Source organism: Microtus oregoni, unplaced genomic scaffold (genome assembly GCF_018167655.1).
Source record: "Microtus oregoni isolate MIOR12 unplaced genomic scaffold, Mior012 000018F_ref0000195, whole genome shotgun sequence".
Classification (NCBI taxonomy): Eukaryota; Metazoa; Chordata; class Mammalia; order Rodentia; family Cricetidae; genus Microtus; species Microtus oregoni.
In genome coordinates this window covers 12550877-12570231 of record NW_024543077.1, presented here as the reverse complement: position 1 = coordinate 12570231, position 19355 = coordinate 12550877, and the positions used below count along the sequence as shown (strand labels likewise).

Here is a 19355-nt window from a genome sequence, read left to right as displayed (position 1 = left end):
GATTTGCAGCACAATTTTGGTTGATCTGTGTTCATATCACATGTGAAGTTTTCCTCAATATGATCACTCCAAGAAACCCTGAACACAAATAATAACTCGGTCTTTGCTGGATGACTTCACTGATTATTTGAAACAGTCAATTTATAACACAAAGTGGTTTAATGTTCCTTTGGCTTTTTAAACCATAAACATGAAGTGTTTTTACTACGTTCAAAATCATCTGGATATAGTTCTCTAAATACCAAACTGAATGGCCCTTAACTTTTTGACAATGCCTAGTTGTTTACAGTGGAAGAGTCCCCTTGTCTAGGCCTCTAGACTTTCATTGACATCCCTGTGAAAGTTAGAGATCAAAAACTATGATCTCCCATCTTGTTTACAGAATAAGAAAATATACCATAGCATGTGCATGATAAATTTTAATCATGACATACACTAACATAGCCTGGGTAGGTGTTATGATAATGAGAATATATATATATATATATATATATATATATATATATATATATATACATATATATGTATATATATATATTTGAAAATATATTTCAGCTACATAGCCTTTGTAGTTTTCTATTAGTACCATAATATTACCAGATACATGAAATTAGTACTGTATGCTCTGTCAACTTCATGTTTTTACAGTGTCTTAAAGGCACAGAATTGCTATCAGTTTTCTTTCATTGTAAGGTTGTGATTAAGTTTCGAACCTTTTATTCAGACTGAAGTCATTTTCACATTAGCAAATTTGCCTTGCATATACCATATAAAAAGTTGTATTCAAATTTGGTCAGAAATAAATACACATGTTGTATATCAAACCTTTTAACTTGGTGATAAAATGTCAAATTTAGAGACAGAAGCCTGTTTTTCTGTCCCTTGTGACAGAGAATGACCGATTCACTTGGAATTTTGCTTATGTTTTTTAATATTAAATAAAAAGAAATTCAGCTATAACTTGTTGCAGTGAAATTGGTTTGGCAAACACTTGAGTTAGACAAAACTTCTAAGATTTAACGGTTTTTACTCTGAATAAATAAATGAATGTCCTAAGATGTAGGTAGAGGTGTAAAACAAAATAAGGGAGGGATTAAAGTCACGCTGAGCTGTTAATAAATCACAGGGGACTGGAAATGTATAAAGTGACTATGAAAGCAATGTGTATAAGGTCAGGAATATGTACCTACCTTTTGTATATTCAGGTACAGAATCCATAAGATAAGGCAACTGTATCTGAGAAAAGAAGTGGACATGTCAAGACTTACAACACAGTAACAAGAGAAATTGTGTGTGAGCACGAACCATGGGTTATTTAATCAAGTAAAACAAAATAAAACAGTTTTCTTTCTTTTTTTTTTTTTTGGATTTTTCGAGACAGGGTTTCTCCGTAGCTTTTTGGTTCCTGTCCTGGAACTAGCTCTCTTAGACCAGGCTGGCCTCGAACTCACAGAGATCCGCCTGCCTCTGCTTCCCTCGTGCTGGGATTAAAAGCGTACGCCACCACCACCCGGCTTCATTTTTTTATAGACACTCTAAAAGTATGGAAATTCTTGGATGGACTTTTAATTTCTCAGTACCTTTTTAAAAAAATTTAAATGCAATACAAAGCTTGTGATTTTCTTGAATGCTTCAGTCACTGTAATGAAACAAACAAAGAAAAAGGGGGGATACTGCTTCTAACTGCAGTCGCACAGGATGTTTTCAGGATCCTGAAAACATAATTGTTATATGAGCCATAATAAACTAAAGACTGAATATGTGTTTTGTAGATCTCTGTATGTCTGTCTCTCTAAACACACACACACACACACACACACACACACACAGACATGCATGCATGCATGCACACACATCAGTACTACAGTCTAACTTTTTATCTCCAGTAGAGAAACCTACTCATATCTTAAGAGAAACTTTGCTAATTATTATATATTTTCAACAATGAATTAATTTCATTTTATTGAGGCTAATACCCTATGTTTGCTTGCTTTGTTTTGTTTTAATCTTGTCTGGATAAAATAGGTTTTCAAATTATATATACATGCATAAACTTAGGAACATTTAAGATATCTTCAAGGATGAATAAAGGAATCAACATCCATGCCACAGGACAAAAAGAAAATAAAAACTGATTTTAAATAACACTTTGTCACGAGTTGGTTTACTAGAGTTTCTGCAAATGTCTCTTTTGTGCTTAACATTGCTTAACATTGCTTCCAGGCTCCCATTCTAAATTATTTGTGTTTGAGTGACCGTCTGGAAACACAGCTGTAATCAGACTGCTATTTAAACATTATATAGATTAGCAACTGAAGAACATTCAAGATGGATAGTATGTTTTTATATGTTATGAGTTAGTCAAGTAGTTTAAAACTTTAGAATCATTGTTTGATGAGATATTTTATTTGTCTCACACATATCAGGAAAAGAATTTACAGGAATAAAAATAACACACTTCATGTAAGGACAAAGTCGGTGTACAACAGGTCAGTCCTGGGCTTTTTCCAATGGAACGTAATCATGCCACTACAATGAGGACATTGTTGTCCCCGATTTTACCTACCTGGAGCACTCATACATTAACACAGAGAGGGCCAACACGGAAAAGCCTAGTGACTATAAACTTCTGGTCATAAATCTAGCAAGGGTTGCAAATAGAGCAGTGCAAGAAGACATCAAACTGAACATCAGAATTAAGGTAGGGGCTGGGTCAATGAGTAGACATTTCTCTTTTATTTTCACAAGGATGAAAAGAAAGGATTTAGAAAACTTTAAAAATGTTTTTTTCAGTTCTCAGTGTTTAGCAGTTGAGTAATTTGCCTCCGTGGCATAAGCAGACCAACGTAAAAGTACCAAATAGCTTAGTAAATAGTGATGTCTTGATAACTTATTGAAAAAACACTATATATTAATTGATTCTTAAATTATGATCCACATACTAACAAGGTGAGTGTATCCATGAGACATGGTGCAGCAGCTTTCATCTTGGATCAGAAGGAAGACTGTGAACCTCATGACCTGCTCAAATAGACGTCCAGGTTACATCATATTCCCTGCTGAGAAGACAGCTCCACATGGTTAGGATGACCTGGCAAGCCATGTGGTACTCACTGATGTGGAAACTGAGTTAGCCTGACCAGTCCACGTAGTGTCTGACCAATGTCCAACTTTGTTTTTAACTGGAACACTTAAAGTATCTCCCTGGACACCTAACAAAATCACTCATCAGCACTGAGCTGCTTTTTGCGTTCAGTTTTAGATTCACAATGTAGACTGTTTACTGCCACACTGACTTATGGACCTGATTCCTAAACTTGGGAAACCAGAAGGACCATGACAGCAGAAGTACCTGGGTAACACTGTAAAGCAAACATATAAGGCCTGAATCTTAATGTTTAATCTTGGTAATTTTTCACTTTTCTGAGTCAAATTAAAAAATATTTCTCAGAATATACAATATAAGAATCTCTTATTCCAGGGTGGGTAGGAATGTGGAGACACCATGCAAGTTGTTGAGGAAGAGGCAAGCATAATTATAATATATATTGTCTGAAAAAAATTTTAATTAAAATTACATACAATAAAAAGAAACTTGATGTTAACCTAGGAACAGCCCACAGGGATGGTACAGAGGTACAGTCATTATGTCTTCTGATGATGAAACCTGTGGCCTTTTAAGATTTAAACCAAATTTCCCCCTAGTTTCTAGATTCATGGCTCACTCAGGTCAGTTCCCTTTGTTAGCAGTCAGTATGAGATGTATTTCATTGAAAAGAGGGTTTACTTTCTCATGACTGTGACCTTCCAGTGCTCTAAAGGAGGGGTTGGGAGTGAGCTTCCATTTCATCTCATTTTCACACTGCAGTAACCAGTTAACTGTACAAACACTGTTTCCCCTTAACAACCAATATCTTATACACAATAGAAATGTGTATTTACTCTTAGCTCAAGACCTTGGTAAATTTTCACATAAATTAATAAGAGAACGCAAGTATGAGAGTCTTTAAAAAACAGTGTTTGTTATCTACTGCTTGTTCAATATACCATGAGCCCCAGGAGCACACACATTAAAAACTCAGAATATAAAAGCAAAGTAAGTTAAAGTGATAATCAAGAAAATCAGTTCACTTTTAAGTATAAAAAAATAAACGGGATGGCAGAAAATTCTGTACAAAACTTTCAAAATATTTTAGATAATAAACAATTCTGATAAATATTAACATTAATACTGTCAATGCCATCCTTATGACCTTAGATTCAAGGTTTCTCTGTGTAATCCTAGTGCTTCTGGAACTAGTGCTATAGACCAGGCTGGCCTTGAACTCACAGAGATCCACCTGCCTCTGCCTCCTGAGTGGTGGGGTTAAAAACATGACCACAACACCAGGATAACAAATACATATTTTTAATGGTTATTTTTTATTTTACTGTGTGTTTAGCTGTCTGGGCATCACATTTCACATACAGTAATATTTTAATGTTGTTTAATTAATAGCAACACATTTAAGAAAATATGTCACAATGGTGACAAAAGATGTATATTGTACATGTGAACACACACATGGACACACAAACACACTCATACAAACAAAGCAAGCAAGCAAGTGAATAGAAAGAGAAAATAAACTATAAAGCATTATCTAATACGGAGTAGTTTAACTATTTCTAACAAATGATTTTTATGTTTTTAAAACCCTCCAGAATTTTGTATTTTTGTAATAAATGTCTTATTGTAAATATTTTATTATCCCCTTACATATATTTTCTTTATTAGAATACAGTGCATTTGTTGGTGCATACTTAACTACTGTTTTGCTTAGTGAGAAAATTTACCTCATCATTTTCTGTTCCTTTCACATTGGTCATTACATTGCATTCTTAGCACTTCTGCTTTCCTGTAAAAAAAGCTTTTAGTGAAGTAGCAATTTTCTCTTTGGTCATATATCACTGACCTATAACATATAACCCTAGGCAGCCAATTATTATTTTTATAGTGGCAAGTATTGCTTTTTATATAATATTTGAATATAAATATTGATATTGTTGCACATCAACCTTAAAATGTAAGATAAACCTATATCTGCTTCATGTCTCTATGCTAAGAATAACTATATCCGTATCACACCAAGACATTTTCTATCCCTGGGAAGGAACATGAAGGATGTGCCGGCCATATTATTTAATTCTCCATATAAATTTTTAATTTATTATTTTGTTATACCTTATGAGCTAATGTTTGATTTGTGTTTAGTAAGGTTTGTATACAATATATTTTTATAACATTTTCTCCCTGTCCCCAGTTCTTCACATATCTCCCCCACCTCTCTACTCAAAAAAACTTCAGGTTTTATTTCTCTCTCTCTCTCTCTCTCTCTCTCTCTCTCTCTCTCTCTCCCCCTTCCTCCTCTTTTTTCTTTCCCTCAAGAAACAGAAAACATAAATAAAAATCAAGGTAAAAAAAAAGCAAACAACACAAAACACTTTTCATTTTAGTATGTAAGCATTTGAAGGTTCTTTTAAAAAGTTTTAAGTATATTTGACCTCTTCTTTTAATTTTAAATTTCACAAAATTTTAAATATATCAGATATATTTATTATATTAAATCTAAGCACTCAAGACTGGGCATCGTGGCACTGTTTTCAGCAGAGATAAGCATAACATCACTTTGTTGCCTACACCAATCCGAAGAACTCGCTTTTCTCTTTTGGAGCATCAACTCTGGTAAAAGGCTTATCCTTAGACTGGAAGCAGAAAAGAGTTTCAGAACAAACAAATAAACTTAGAGTTTATCAAAAATGAAAAAAAAATGGTGCTCAGAGAAAGAATAAAGCCTGGGTGTGGAATTCTCAAAGAATTTAAATTAGTCTTAGGAGTGGGCAGATATATCATTTTGGTGCCTCTTCAGTTATATCTGAACGGATTGCTAAGAAATGTTTTCATTTCTTTTCCCTTCTCCTACAAGGTGGCCTCAGACATGTAATCGTGGGTAGGATTACAGTCTGATAAAGTCAGGAGCCACTGTGTTTGCAGGAAGGAATGAGACATGTCCTTTAGTGTGAATGGTACTTTCAGCCAGATCCCTAAAATTTCAGGGTAAGAGCTAGGAAGAAAAAAAGGCTTTTAGCCGTCAGCAAGTGTTATCTGTGTTGAAATTCTTTATTTCTCACTGGCAAATCTCTAAACAGAATCTACTTGAAGTGATTCTCTTCTTCACAGGGATTCATAGTTTTCCTTACTTTTCTAACCTACCTCAGAACAATCTTGTAAGACCACTCAGCACTTGGAGGGATGAGGCAGTGGGCTGTGGGTCTGAGGTCAGCCTGGACTACACAACACTTTTGCAACCTAGCCTACATTACACAGAACATTCTTGTTTCCCACACAATCAAACCCCCACAAAAACAAATGAACACAAAATAGAGCTTGCATGAAGAAGTGCTGAAAAGAAAACCGAGGCTAACAAAGAAAAATGATGGGATGATGTTTTCCTGTGATAGTTTTTGGGGTGGGGGACAGCTTAATAGTTAAGTGCTTGCTGCATGATAATGGAGACCTTAGTTTGAAGATTCACCAACTACAACTTCTGCGCTGATGGCTGGAGATAGGGCACCCAAGGCCAACCTTGCCAGCCACTCTCACAGAAATGAAGCTTGGGTTCAGAGACCAACTCTTGTGATGATGATGATGATGGTGGTGATGGTGGTGGTAGTGGTAATGGTGATGATGATGATGGTGATGATGGTGGTGGTGGTGGTGATGGTGATGATGATGATGGTGATGATAATGATGATGGTGATGATAATGATGATGGTAGAGGAAAACAAAAGGTGAAAACACAAGGCATCTGCCTCTGAACTTCATACATGTATACTCAGGTGGAAAAACGTGCATGCACATTTCACACACACACACGTGCTTGCATGAGCAATTAAACTAAAAATATAAATAAAAATAAAGTAATGTAGAAATAATAATTTGGATGTGTTACATGACTTGAGACAGAAATATTTCTTTGACCTATGACTTACTACTTTTCTTATTATAACTTAGTAAATCTTAGAAGTAAATATCTCTCATTAATTTTACCAGAAAGTAAGACAACGTATCACACAGTGAAGTATGCTGTGTTTATATTGTGTATTTATGGTGCTTATTTTGCATAATCTGTAGGTAACTGCTTTTACTAGAGTTATAATTTAATTATTATTTTTTTCCTTTAGAGTTAATTATCAGACACTTCATTTGTGTGGTCTGAGTTTTTATGGTCCCTGTGTCACTTCAACTTTATTCTCAGCTGCAAGTTGCATTCTATGGATATGCAGAAGTGACTCTTCATCTGGTGATGCAGTGATTCCTAAGATGAGCTTGCTAGAAATCTTTTCAGCATGCTGGAGGCCTATGAGACAAGTTAATATACAAAAGGAGAAAGATTTGTCAAGTTGATTGGAGCAGACAAGCTTTTGATGTCACTTTCCTTTTTTATATATGTGCAGTCAGTGTTTTATTTTATACACACATACGTTATGTAGTTGAAATGTATTTATCCATGAATAACAAGTATGTACATCTCCTTCCTTCCCCCATTCTTCACATATATACAGCCAAAATACTTCCTGCTAGAATTTTGTGAGTTACAATGCAAGTACGTTTTCATAAAAAGAAAAGGCATAAATATTTTTTTCTGTGCATAAAATGTTATAAAACCCGAATGTACACAATTACACAAACTCCAGAATACTATTTCAAGATTATAGTAAGTTACAAGATACACTCTTGTATGTGTTAATACAAATGGTTCTGACTCAAGGTGGGCAAGGCGTGGCTGTTCCTGGGGCTAGAACTAGCCCAAGATGTCACTTTTCTTACCAAGGTGGCAGTCTTAACTTCTGTCACGTCCTGAGAAAGTCATCTTAGCTCATGGGTATGGTTCAGAAAGAAACATTCCGGAAAAGAATGTATATGATGTATATTTATTTTGAGAAGCTATCACCCAGCCAAGATAGAGAGGTTAGTCTATTCACATCATATTGTGTGTGGGAATCTTTCTAGAGAAAAAGCAAAGAAACCATAAAATTAAAGAAAACATCTATTGGGCTTTCAGACACTCAAAAATGCCATCTCCTTTTCCTCTCTTCTGGAATATCTATTTCTGTGGAAACTCTTTCTGGGATCTCTAAAATAAAACAAATATCAAAATCAGTTTTTTACCCCTTCTTTCTAAAATTTGCCCGCATCTGCTCTTGAGGTTCAAGTTCAATGCAAATTGGGGGAAATGCTGTATTACCGTGGAGAATGATTAAATTAAAATGGGACCACCATGAACTGAATTCCTCAGTCCCTCCATGTGATCTGTGTCTTTTATAAATAAATTATGACATCTTTAGAAAGTTTTTATTAAAGACTTTAAAATACTCTGTAATGCCTAGTCCAGAGAAAGAAATTTGGACGTTAAAACAATCAAAGTCATATGGAATTAACTGTCTGAGTCCATGTTATAGTTAAACCCAAGTACTTGCAAAATTCTTTACTAGAAAGATTTGATTCAAGAATCTATTATATTACTCAAAAAAAACAGCTTCATGAACTCCAATTGAATAAATAATTTACTTAATTTTAACACAGAGGAAAAATTACACTGTAAGGTTTTTCTTTTGGGGATATTGGTGTGTAATTGCTTAGAAATTCTACCGTACCACAAAAAAACTGAAGGGTAATGCTGCTCTCTATATTCCTGACAGAAACACAAAGTTTTCTCTTTTTTTTAAACCTTTCCTTCTTGTGGTGAGCGCTCCCTATTAAATTTAAAAAGTATATGCTGAAACTCTGTTTAAATGTGTACTTTGTATTCTTTTCCAATTCTAATTCTTTGAGTGCAAAGTACATTCCACACATCATAAATTAATACCGAGAAATCTGAATGTACCCCCATAGAGTCTCTCAGTGATGTCTGGAAAGCCAGGCCCTTGTTTATTCTGTGGGTGGCCACTTTGGTTATTAGTGGGGGTAACACTGGATGCCTTGCCCCAGATTTATGAGACTTGGCAAAGGCCTTGAGAAAACAGAGTCCAGTTTGTCTCAGCAGAAAACATTATTAGATACTAAATAAACATTAGTTTAGGTAAACTTGGTACTACTCAGCGCAAAGGCACACGTTCTTATTCAGATTTGCTCTGATGGAGAAAAGGCTTCAGGAGGGAATTTGGTTATGGAAACCACAAAGAAGGTCCATTTAAGTCATAGCTAAAGCTGTGTCCTTAGGACACCTTCACAATTCTTACTGGAGAGCAGTGATCCTCAGCCAGGGATGGCAAGCATCATGTCCTTCTTCCAAGGGTGAGAGATCAAGGGAGCACTCAATCTTTTAAAAATATTGCAGAATACCCAATAGTGCAATGATTGATTTTCTCTGGATTCCAGCGAATCTTTGAGAAATGAAGCATATTGTGCACTTCATTAACATTTAGTTCTGAAACAGATGATGGACTGCGGCAATTTTGAGATCGAACATAAGGAGGTTAAAGCACGCTACGGAATAACTTGAACTTCTCTCTCGTCGAGAAGTGATTGTCATGAAAAAGATGGAAAGGGGAGTGAGTGGCTTGTGTGTTAGGTTTACAAGAGAGAGCTGCAGCAAGAACAAGAAAAATAAGTACAATTCATTTAAGCAGTTTATCAATTATAATGTTTAATTCAATTTTACTGCTGTAAAATAGATCTCCATGTATGCATGTATAAGTGAAAACACCCAAACAGATACAGAAAAAATTGCACAGTAACAATTTAAACTGGGGAAGGGATGAAAACATATCTTAATTTTCTTCTTTTTGTGTAGCTGTAATTTTAACATCCCGGATTCAGATTTGCTGAGAAGTATCACATTTGTTTCCAAATAGTATGAAACTGGTCAAAACTATTTCTTTTCTTTGTTTCAATCATTCCCAGTGAATCTCGAATTATTTACGGGATAGCAAGCATACAAACCTTGCTCGGAAGGAATAAGTATTCCAGGTCATCATTATGACTATTAAGCCATTCCCATGCGACAATCAGAGGAAAGCTGGTTTAAGTGGATTTTGCTGTTAACAAGGAGCCCCAGGTAATTAAACCTGGCTGATAATCAGCTTGCCTTGCATGCTGTAAGAGATGCATTTGAGGGAATAAATAATAGATGTCAAAGTCAGGAAATAAGAACTAAGAACTTGGCTGTAATCTGTCAGAGAGAATTGGTGCTGTGCTTTAGGTGAGAGTGACGAATCTTTTCTATTTCGCTTGTAACACTTGTCACATTCTTACACTTTATGACATAGCCTCTCTGTCGATTGTTTTCTGTCCCTTGCATATACTCTGGAAATCACATATCATCTCTTCTAACGTGTTCCTTGTGATGTCCACACTACTGAGAATGGTTTGGAGCAACTAAAAGTTGCCCAGTTAATATTTTCTTAAATGGTTCATAAATAAATTAGCATTCACAGGACTGGCTTAGGACTTAATCATTGAGAAGTTGACATTTGTTTACTCCTTTGTTTAAAGTGGGTGTGGCCCTCCAGCTCATTGTAGAGAGGTCACAGGACACCCTCTTGGAGTTGATTCTCTCCTTCTACACTGTGGGTCCTGAGAATGAACTCAAGCGGTCAAATTCAGCACTCTACCTGCTGAGTCATAGCTCTGACTCTGTTCCCTTAGCATTAGCTTTAGCAAAGTGAATATTTTTGCTCATATTGGACAAATTATTAAAACTATTCTTATGAGAACGAATTTTGACTGTTAGTAATACTTTCCTATAGACATTTTAAAATTATAGAACATTTGTTAACATTAAGATATAATAATATATTAATTGTTTAAAATTATTTGTAACATACAAGTGTATCTAATTTTACGTGCTTTGATGTTTCTTGTTTTTCTTCTATCCAAATATAGTGTTTAAACACCATCTATAGAAAAAATAAGAATTGATTAAATACATGTGCTATTGAATTTTAGTAATAGTTGTTTGTTAAAAACTTCTCATTTAGGATATATATCTTGGTTTACAGAAGATAATACAATAATACCTCAGATCTGAAGATGCCAGTTTTCTGTCCCTACAACTCTGAAATGAGTAGCCCCATTAATCCATGATATGTCATAATTTCAGTAGCATCCTCTTCTCAGTAAACGTAAAAATAAAGATTATTTGTGTTAATGTGAAATCTTAGTTTCAATGTAAAAAGATACAATAAATAATATGAATTTGATTATTTTGGAATTACTTTCAGAATGAGTAAGAGCTTTCTCTTAAGCAGTTATAACACTTTATGGAAAGAAATAAATACAAATTAATGACATTAATTTTATGCAGTTTAAAACATAAATATAAAGCATTTACTAACATAATTATATGTTAATTTTTAAATGATATAACTATTTATCTGGATTGGAATTGGTGCTTTTGAGTAATCTGTAATTCCTTAGTAATGCTCACAAACAGTGATCAATGCTGTTATCACATATTACTTGCATATCAATAACATTTAAGCAAATAGAATAAGTTAAGTATATCACTTCATTTTCTTTCTAAGATCTCACATGAATACAGAGTCCCACACACACCTGATCAGTTCCTCAATCACAAGTAGTTATTCTGGGTCTCGGTCATTGGTGTTTTTTGCTTTTTTAAGCTTTGAATACTGGATTGCATCAAGGGTCAGTTCTTGTTATTATTCTTTAAGCCATGTGGACCCCTTTTTCTGGCGACCTCACCCCTCCTGTCCTACTGCTTTCTTAGGGTAACTACCAAAGATAGACATCCACTATGTTGGTGTCTGCTTCTTCAACTTTTAACTTAGCTTCCTCCTCAATACTTTCTGCAGGCTCTCTGACAGAGAGAGCCTATCCAAATCTCAGATCATAGTTTTCCAATTATCTCCTCTTAAATATTCCCCATGAGAAGCATGAGTCTGAATTCTCTATTAATAGTGCCAGCTCCATCTTTATACCATATGAAGAATCTGCTCTTGACTTTTGCCTCCTCCATATATAATGCTGATTCATCTGCTGTGTGAGGAACTTCTCCAGGTCTATACTCCAGCTTAAAGTCTTAGTTAAGTCTTTCTCTGGGGATCTTGTGAAACTAAAACGTAAGTAAAAATAGTCCCTGGCCTCTTTGCACAATTTACACTTGTTTACTGTATGACATCTGTATAATGTTTAAGGTGACAATATTGGAGTTTTATCTTTAACATCTAAAAGAGTCTCTGTTAGACTATGAATTACATATAAACATATATGTATATATATAAAAGAGTTGATTAAGTTTAGAACTGCCAACATTCCTGCCATTGAATCTATTTCTTATAGCAAAACTACATAATTTGTTTCCTGTATCCCAAAGCTCATGATAACTCCTTACAAAGTAGATATATATTGTACATGACACACTTTAGAATATTTCCACAGAATGTAGTATAAGATGATTAGTTTATATTAAGTTGACTATTTTCTAAGAAATTTAACTGTTTACAAAAATCTAGTAAGTAATATTAATTACAAAATACCTTTGTCACGTTCTTCTATAGAGAATTCTATACAGAGTGGCTTCAATCATAATGATTTTAGATTTACAAATGGCTGATATAAAATACATCTGTGTTCTGCAGGTGTCCCCTTCCTGTCTGAACTTCTAACCAGTTCTGAGCTGATTATCATTATCAGATTTTTATAAGCCCTTGTTACCCACTTATTATTAGTACTTTAACTATAGCACTATTATTAACATTGCTATTGGAGCACATACCTGATAAAGAAAGAATATCATTTCTAGTTTGAAGGTAAGACAGAAACGGGACACTTTATTAGGTGGTGTTGAAAAATGCTTGATCAAGAGGAATCCGAGTTTGCAAAGATTAATATAATGTGCTAAATCATATTCTCTGGTCAAACACAAGGCACTGAAACTCTACATTCTAATAATTGTAAGACAAACATTTGTGTAAGGTTGCCTTCCTGCTATGGAACACCTGAGAAAAATCCAATTAAAAGATAGAAAGTTTTACTTTGGCTCAGCGTTTCACATTTCACTTCATAGTCAGTTGACTCAGTTGTTTGGGGGCCTCACACAGTAGCTGTGACCCAGAGGACGTCCTTACATAATGACAATTGGAGAGCAGAGGAAGAAGAAGGTCATATTCCCTCAGCCCTGTGTTCCAGTGACCCAGCTCTCTTCACATAGGCTGTGTGTACTCAGGACACTGTGTATACCCCCCAACTGCATCACAGAATCCCAGGGCATAATGCTTCAACATCTGGCCTTTGGCAGACTCTGTAGACAGAAATAGAATGGTATTCAGGAGCATAATGTGCTATTGGTGTGTTTACTGCACTTTTAAAGAATAAAATGATGTTGCAAGATTTATACATAGTTTAAAGATAACTAATAAGGAAATAACCATTTTTGTGTGCTATTAAGAATACTACACAATAAAAAGCTTTGATTAAGTGCCAAGGAATAGACATCAAAAAACCCTCTCTCGACAAACCAAATAAAATGGAATTTTAAAAAATGCATATTTACTAACCAAGCACCTGGGCAGCAGAAACAGGTGAAATCTCTGTATGTTTGAAGTTAGTGTGGTCTACAGAGAAAGGTCCAGAACAACCAGGAGTAGATGGAGAAACCCTGTCTCCAAAAGTAAAAAGAAAGGAAGGAAGGAAGGAAGGAAGGAAGGAAGGAAAATACATAAAACAAACAAAATGAAGAATGAGGAGGAGGAAGAGGAATAGGAGGAGAAGAAAGACATCATGCACGCATGCAGGGAGGCAGGGAGCAGGATGGATCGGTGAATCTATTCCTCTGAATTCCTCAGATTCTATCACTCAGCTACAAATTGACCACAGTTGGGTCACAGGCATCTTACTCTCTTTACAGACTTCTTCTCTGGAAGACAAATGAGAATGGACACAAGCAATTTCATTTATAAAAGTGTCGAGTACAGTTCACACATCACTTAGAATGCATGAAAACTTACTGAAGTTTACTAGCTTTGTGGGTGAAAAATAAAGCATTTATGACAGGCTCTACTCAAATTTGGGATTAGTCCATTCCTAACATGACAGAGAGGGGGTATTCTGATAGGTAATATGTAGTTTTGCCACATTCCTGCCTATTCCATAACAAGATGGAAAAAATTAAAAACTTGCAGATATTTTAATGTTAAAAATAACTTGCTAACTTTTTTTTTTTTTGGTTTTTTCGAGACAGGGTTTCTCTGTAGCTTTGGAGCCTGTCCTGGAACTAGCTCTTGTAAACCAGGCTGGTCTCGAACTCACAGAGATCCACCTGCCTCTGCCTCCCGAGTGCTGGGATTAAAGGCGTGCGCCACCACCGCCTGGCTCAACTTGCTAACTTTTGCTATGATTTCCTAACAGCTTTTCACTTGGTCCATATATCATCAAAAAATCAAAGCAGTTGTTCAGTAGACAAGCATGTAAATCAGAATTATCTTGGTGACCATATGTTTTTGGTTGGTTTGGAAGATCTTAATTAATTCATTTTGGAAGGGTTCCTTTTTGTCTTTTGTAGTCATTTTTAATCATTTTAAACAATTTACTGTTCAACAATGCCATATACATTAATAACACACTTTGATGACATTTATCTCCTTCGTCCTCCTTTATCCCACATCCAACATTCTCCTAAACCTAACTCATTAGCCCCATTCCCACTTTCATCTGTTTCTGTATTGGTTTTGTTTTTACTTTGTGGCCTCTGAGTTTAACCAATGTGATAGAATAGGCATGGATGTGAAGCTATCTAGGGAAGTATAAATAGCTCATCAGTGGTTGGTTACATTACTAAAGAGAATGACTCCTCTCCTCAGTATCCCCCAACTGCCACTAGCTCTCCCTAAGCAGGGCCTGAGGTGATGGTGCTAATGGAAATCTTCCCCCATCTATGACTATATGTTTACAGGCTCAGCTGTGGGGCACGGTCATGTTACACCTACAGAAGTGCATTTTAGACCTTTGCTTCCTATCATACATATGTCACTTACATTGTTTCTGCCTGTTCTTCCTCAGTGTTCTCTAAGTATTAGAGGGCCTGATATGTGTTTCTTTTAAAGTCAATGTCATGACAGTCGCTTGTTCTCATTACCTTCTCGCCACCCATGAGGCTCTACACTAACCTGTGTTCACAGCAAATAGCTTCTTTGACCAAGACTGATGATAGCCCAGTCTCTGGTTATAAGGCTAAATATTTAGATGAAACTTTGACAACATATCCATTTTTCAAATAGGAATTTCGTTTTACAATTTTCAAAGCAAAATTTCTCATTTTATTGCACTAGAGAGACATCTCAGTGGTTACAAGTCCTTGCTGCTTTTGCAGAAGGCATGGGTTTGATTCCAGCCCACATATGGTAGCTCTCAATCATCTGTAACTCCAGTTGTATGGGTTTTACACCCTCTCTGACCTCTCTGGGCACCAGGCATGCACATGCTACACATTCAGGCAACACACTCACATACACAATTATTTTCATAGCTAAAACTCTTGAAGAAATAGATAAAATGTAGTGAAAATGGTTCCAGCAGTGCTCAGACTCTTGAAAAACGTGATGATTCTCATCCATTCCTCAACATATTTCATTATTCATAAAGTATAACTTCTCAGATCAATTCCTTCTCTTCATTAAGTACATTTTATCAAGTTCTCCACAACATATTTTGATGTTACAAGGTAATAAAATAAGACCAATTTTCAAAGAAATTTTCTATATCCTTTTTTTCCCAAAGTTTAGTGTTTAATGAATCAGAAGAGTGGATGCTTGTTACATCTCCAGCTTCTTATTTGTTAATTTCTTGTTTACACATTAGTTAAGGTTTTGTTTTGAGCCTTGTAAGCTTTCTTTAGCTACTTGGAATAAATAAAAGAAAATGTTCGCTTTCAATATCCAAGCATCGTCTAAACACTGGTTGGGTAGAGGAGCCTTAAAGTCAAGTATATATTATGACTTCCAGGCTGTATGGGATATCTGAGTATGCAAACAAGTGGGTCTCTTATTCTTGTGTCTTCTCTTGGGCTCCTTTGATTGTTTTATCTTGTCCAACTTCAATATAATAATTTCTGTTTTATCTTATTATATTTTTCAAAATGAATTAATGAAAACCTGGCCACAATGATAAGGTTAAAAGCTGAATTGTTTACTTATACCTGATAGGAGTGGGAAAATCAGTTTCTTGCAAGGAAATGACACTGGATGATTCACTCACACCACGACAGTACTCATGTTAAGAAGTAGTTAACCAACGTATTATGGATTGCACAGGTTTTGTGTACTATTATTGTGTACCGCTTGGTGGGGTTATTCTTCCTTGTGTGTGTGGAGGGGAATCTTTTTTATTTTGTTTTATTTAGGTGACTTTAGTGGGTTTTGTTTCTGTACTGGGCATTTTTTTTTTTTATAAAGAAAAGGTTGTGTGGTTAGGCATGGGCAGAAGATCTACAATGACACACTCACAAACAAGTATTTTTTTTTTAAAAAGGAATAGATTAGGCTTGTGGTTTGTTAGTTAAGAATAGCTGATGTCAAAACTAATTCCAAATTAGAAATTTTAAAATAAACACAGGCGATTCTTAGGGAAAACAAGAGTCAAGATACATGTAGCTTTATTTATGATCTAGTTAGGTCCAAAAATGTATGTTTTAACTAAAAGCATTGTAAGTTAAAATGTATTTAGTATATTGAACCTGTCAAATAGTCCAGTACTACAGGTTAGCGACAGCTTAAGGCTGTCCATTGCTTGTTTTCTTCTGTGATTGATGTTGGACAGGGAGCTGTTGCTTGCTGCCACTGCCCAGCACAGGAAAAAGTATCATGACCTTGAGTGTTCACCTGGGAAAACATCCAGATTCCAAATAGATGCTCCTTTCTACTGAACCCCAACACATACACGTGAAAAGCTCAAAACTTGAGAAATTCTAACTGAAACCATCACAAGTTGGAGATCATTTATGAGACATTTCCTAAATTAATATAGTAAAGAAAAACCGACTTTAGCTGTCTTGACAAAGCCCGAATCAGTGCTTTGACCTGAAACTTATCCAGAAATGCTTTTTGGCTGAGACTGGATCAGGGAGAGCAGAACATCCCCAAGGGGAAGAGAAAGGCAAATGATGTGGATGGCAGGCTTTCCGTGACCACTTTGTCTGGGACACGGAGTGCATGCTGAAGAACAGAGAGAAAGCAATTGCTGGAGTTAAGGAAAGAACTTGGATTTCGAGTTGACGAGCTTATATTTCAAATTAGAAATGCCATTTGGAAAGAAAACACTTGAAATATCTGGAAACTGGAAGGGCTCCTTGGATTCACGTATCCAGCCGCAGGCCAGAATATCAACTTGGGTAACCCACATACACAGACAAAGCACATAGCAGCCTCAGGCCTGCCCTTGAAAATCAAGCAGCAATTACCCTTCAGTGACAGCAGCTGTGTATATCATGAAAGGTGACAAATTTGATAAAGAACTTATTTTTGCTCACCTTCCTTTCTGAGGTGTGCATGTGTATACATAATTGTGAGTCTCTTCTTTCACAGAAACGAGTTAAATAGATCTGAAGCAGGTGTTTTGTGAATCACTGTAACTGGTATGTCCTGGTAGCATCTATTACAAAGAGAGTAAAGCTGAGTTGAAAAAATTAATCTCTTAAAAATCTTTATGGCTCATATACATTCATCTCTAAGCAATTTATATATTTTCTGCATAATGTGATGTTTATGATTTGTAGCTTAATAACACATTGATATAGATATTCCCACCACTGAGTGTTTCATCACATTCCCCAAACTTACATACATGCCTTGTGTGATTTAAAGTCAGACTTCAGCAAGGTCTTCAATCTCTTAACTCAACCTTCTTTTCACCAAAGCACACGTGATGCTTGTCTACCTTAGTCTATAATAAAATTGGACCAGAGAACCTAACATGTGTTCAAAAGTCACATTCTAATAAGGCCAAGCTGTGTGAAGATAGAAAATAATACAGATAACTGATTCCCCTACCCCCATTTCTTTTCCCGGTTAATACAAGGATTTTCAGCAATAGTAAGAATAATTTGCTTTGTAACAAGAATGATTTTATTTTTCATTACATTAAGAAAACACATGGCATAGTTGTCCTAAACTCATATAATTATAAAATATAATTTTCATATTAAAATAAGTTCCCTAGAAAACTATTTCCTAAATTTCAGTATAGAAGTTGAGATAAATGCTGTTTTATTAAAATATGCTTATATTAAATGAACCACGTGTAACAATTTGAAAACCCAAGTTTTTTGATTCCCGACTACAGATGTTATCACAGTTCCTGAAGGTCAACCTGAAACAGGAATGTACTCGAGGGTTTGTTTGTTAAGGGAGAAGTTTAATTTTACAATGTAATACGGTATAACATTTTTATTGAGGAGAAGTATGTAAGTTTGATTTATTGGCGTGTGAAGGATAAGAAGACAGCTTCTCTTCATTGTTTTATACTCAAGTATTTGCTGGGCTTTTTTTCACATTCCAAAAGATGCTTGTATGCACTGCCGCAAAGGAGCTTCACATTCCTTCTTGCCCAAGACAGCAATAATCTCTATATCACAAAGATTTTCCTCAAAATTGCTTGCATATTTTACCATTTAGACACTGCTCTCCCATCCCCTTTTTAATCTGGATGTGATTTATTTAGAATAGGTCTGTACTGTGACTGTAACTGGAGTGGGCATTGCAGACACAGCTTATATGTTGATGAGTAGTTACCAAACATAGGCACGCTCTATGCTTATATACAACGTTAGGTTTCCTTTTCTTCAAACAAATAACAAATGAAAGGAAGATTAAAAAAAGACTAGAAAGACCATTGTAAACAGTTGTAGTAAAATACAATTGTCTAGTATGAACTTCTATTCACTGAAATCATGCTAATAAGAAAGAGAGACTCTTAACAAAACTTCTCATATAGTTAGGTGCATACTTTCTGAAAATACAGGGCAAGTGCCAGCAAGATGTCTTGGTGGGTCATAAAACTAAGGAAAACAGAGTTTTGCCAATGTACAATACAGGTTAAATACTGTCATGTGCTTGCTTGGATACAGTGAATGGATAGAGATTTTATAATAAAACTCTCATTACTAAATTTCAAGAAATCTTACTCAGGAAGCAAGTAAAACTGGAACTTAATTCTTATTCAAAACATACTGATCTAATGGCCAAATCGTTTCCATTTTTCATGACCTTTCCCTGCATACAGAAGGCTCTTGAGACATTCTCAATTGATTCTAGGAAAAACAAAACTGTTCTAAAAACAAAAGAGGATATTCAGAATG

The 19355-nt window shown here is 35.4% G+C and overlaps 1 protein-coding gene and 1 long non-coding RNA gene across 2 annotated transcripts in view; one reads left to right on the top strand and one right to left on the bottom strand.

Moving 5' to 3' along the window:
* Window positions 1-19355, top strand: part of LOC121458931 (semaphorin-3D-like) — a 185034-nt gene that overhangs the window by 33255 nt on the left and 132424 nt on the right. The gene's annotated exons all lie outside the window — the stretch shown is intronic.
* LOC121458932 lies at window positions 1191-17566 on the bottom strand. The gene is made up of 3 exons (XR_005975891.1): window positions 17529-17566; window positions 4837-4898; window positions 1191-1236 (listed from the first exon to the last, which is right to left on the bottom strand). It is a non-coding gene; the product is annotated as an uncharacterized LOC121458932 (long non-coding RNA).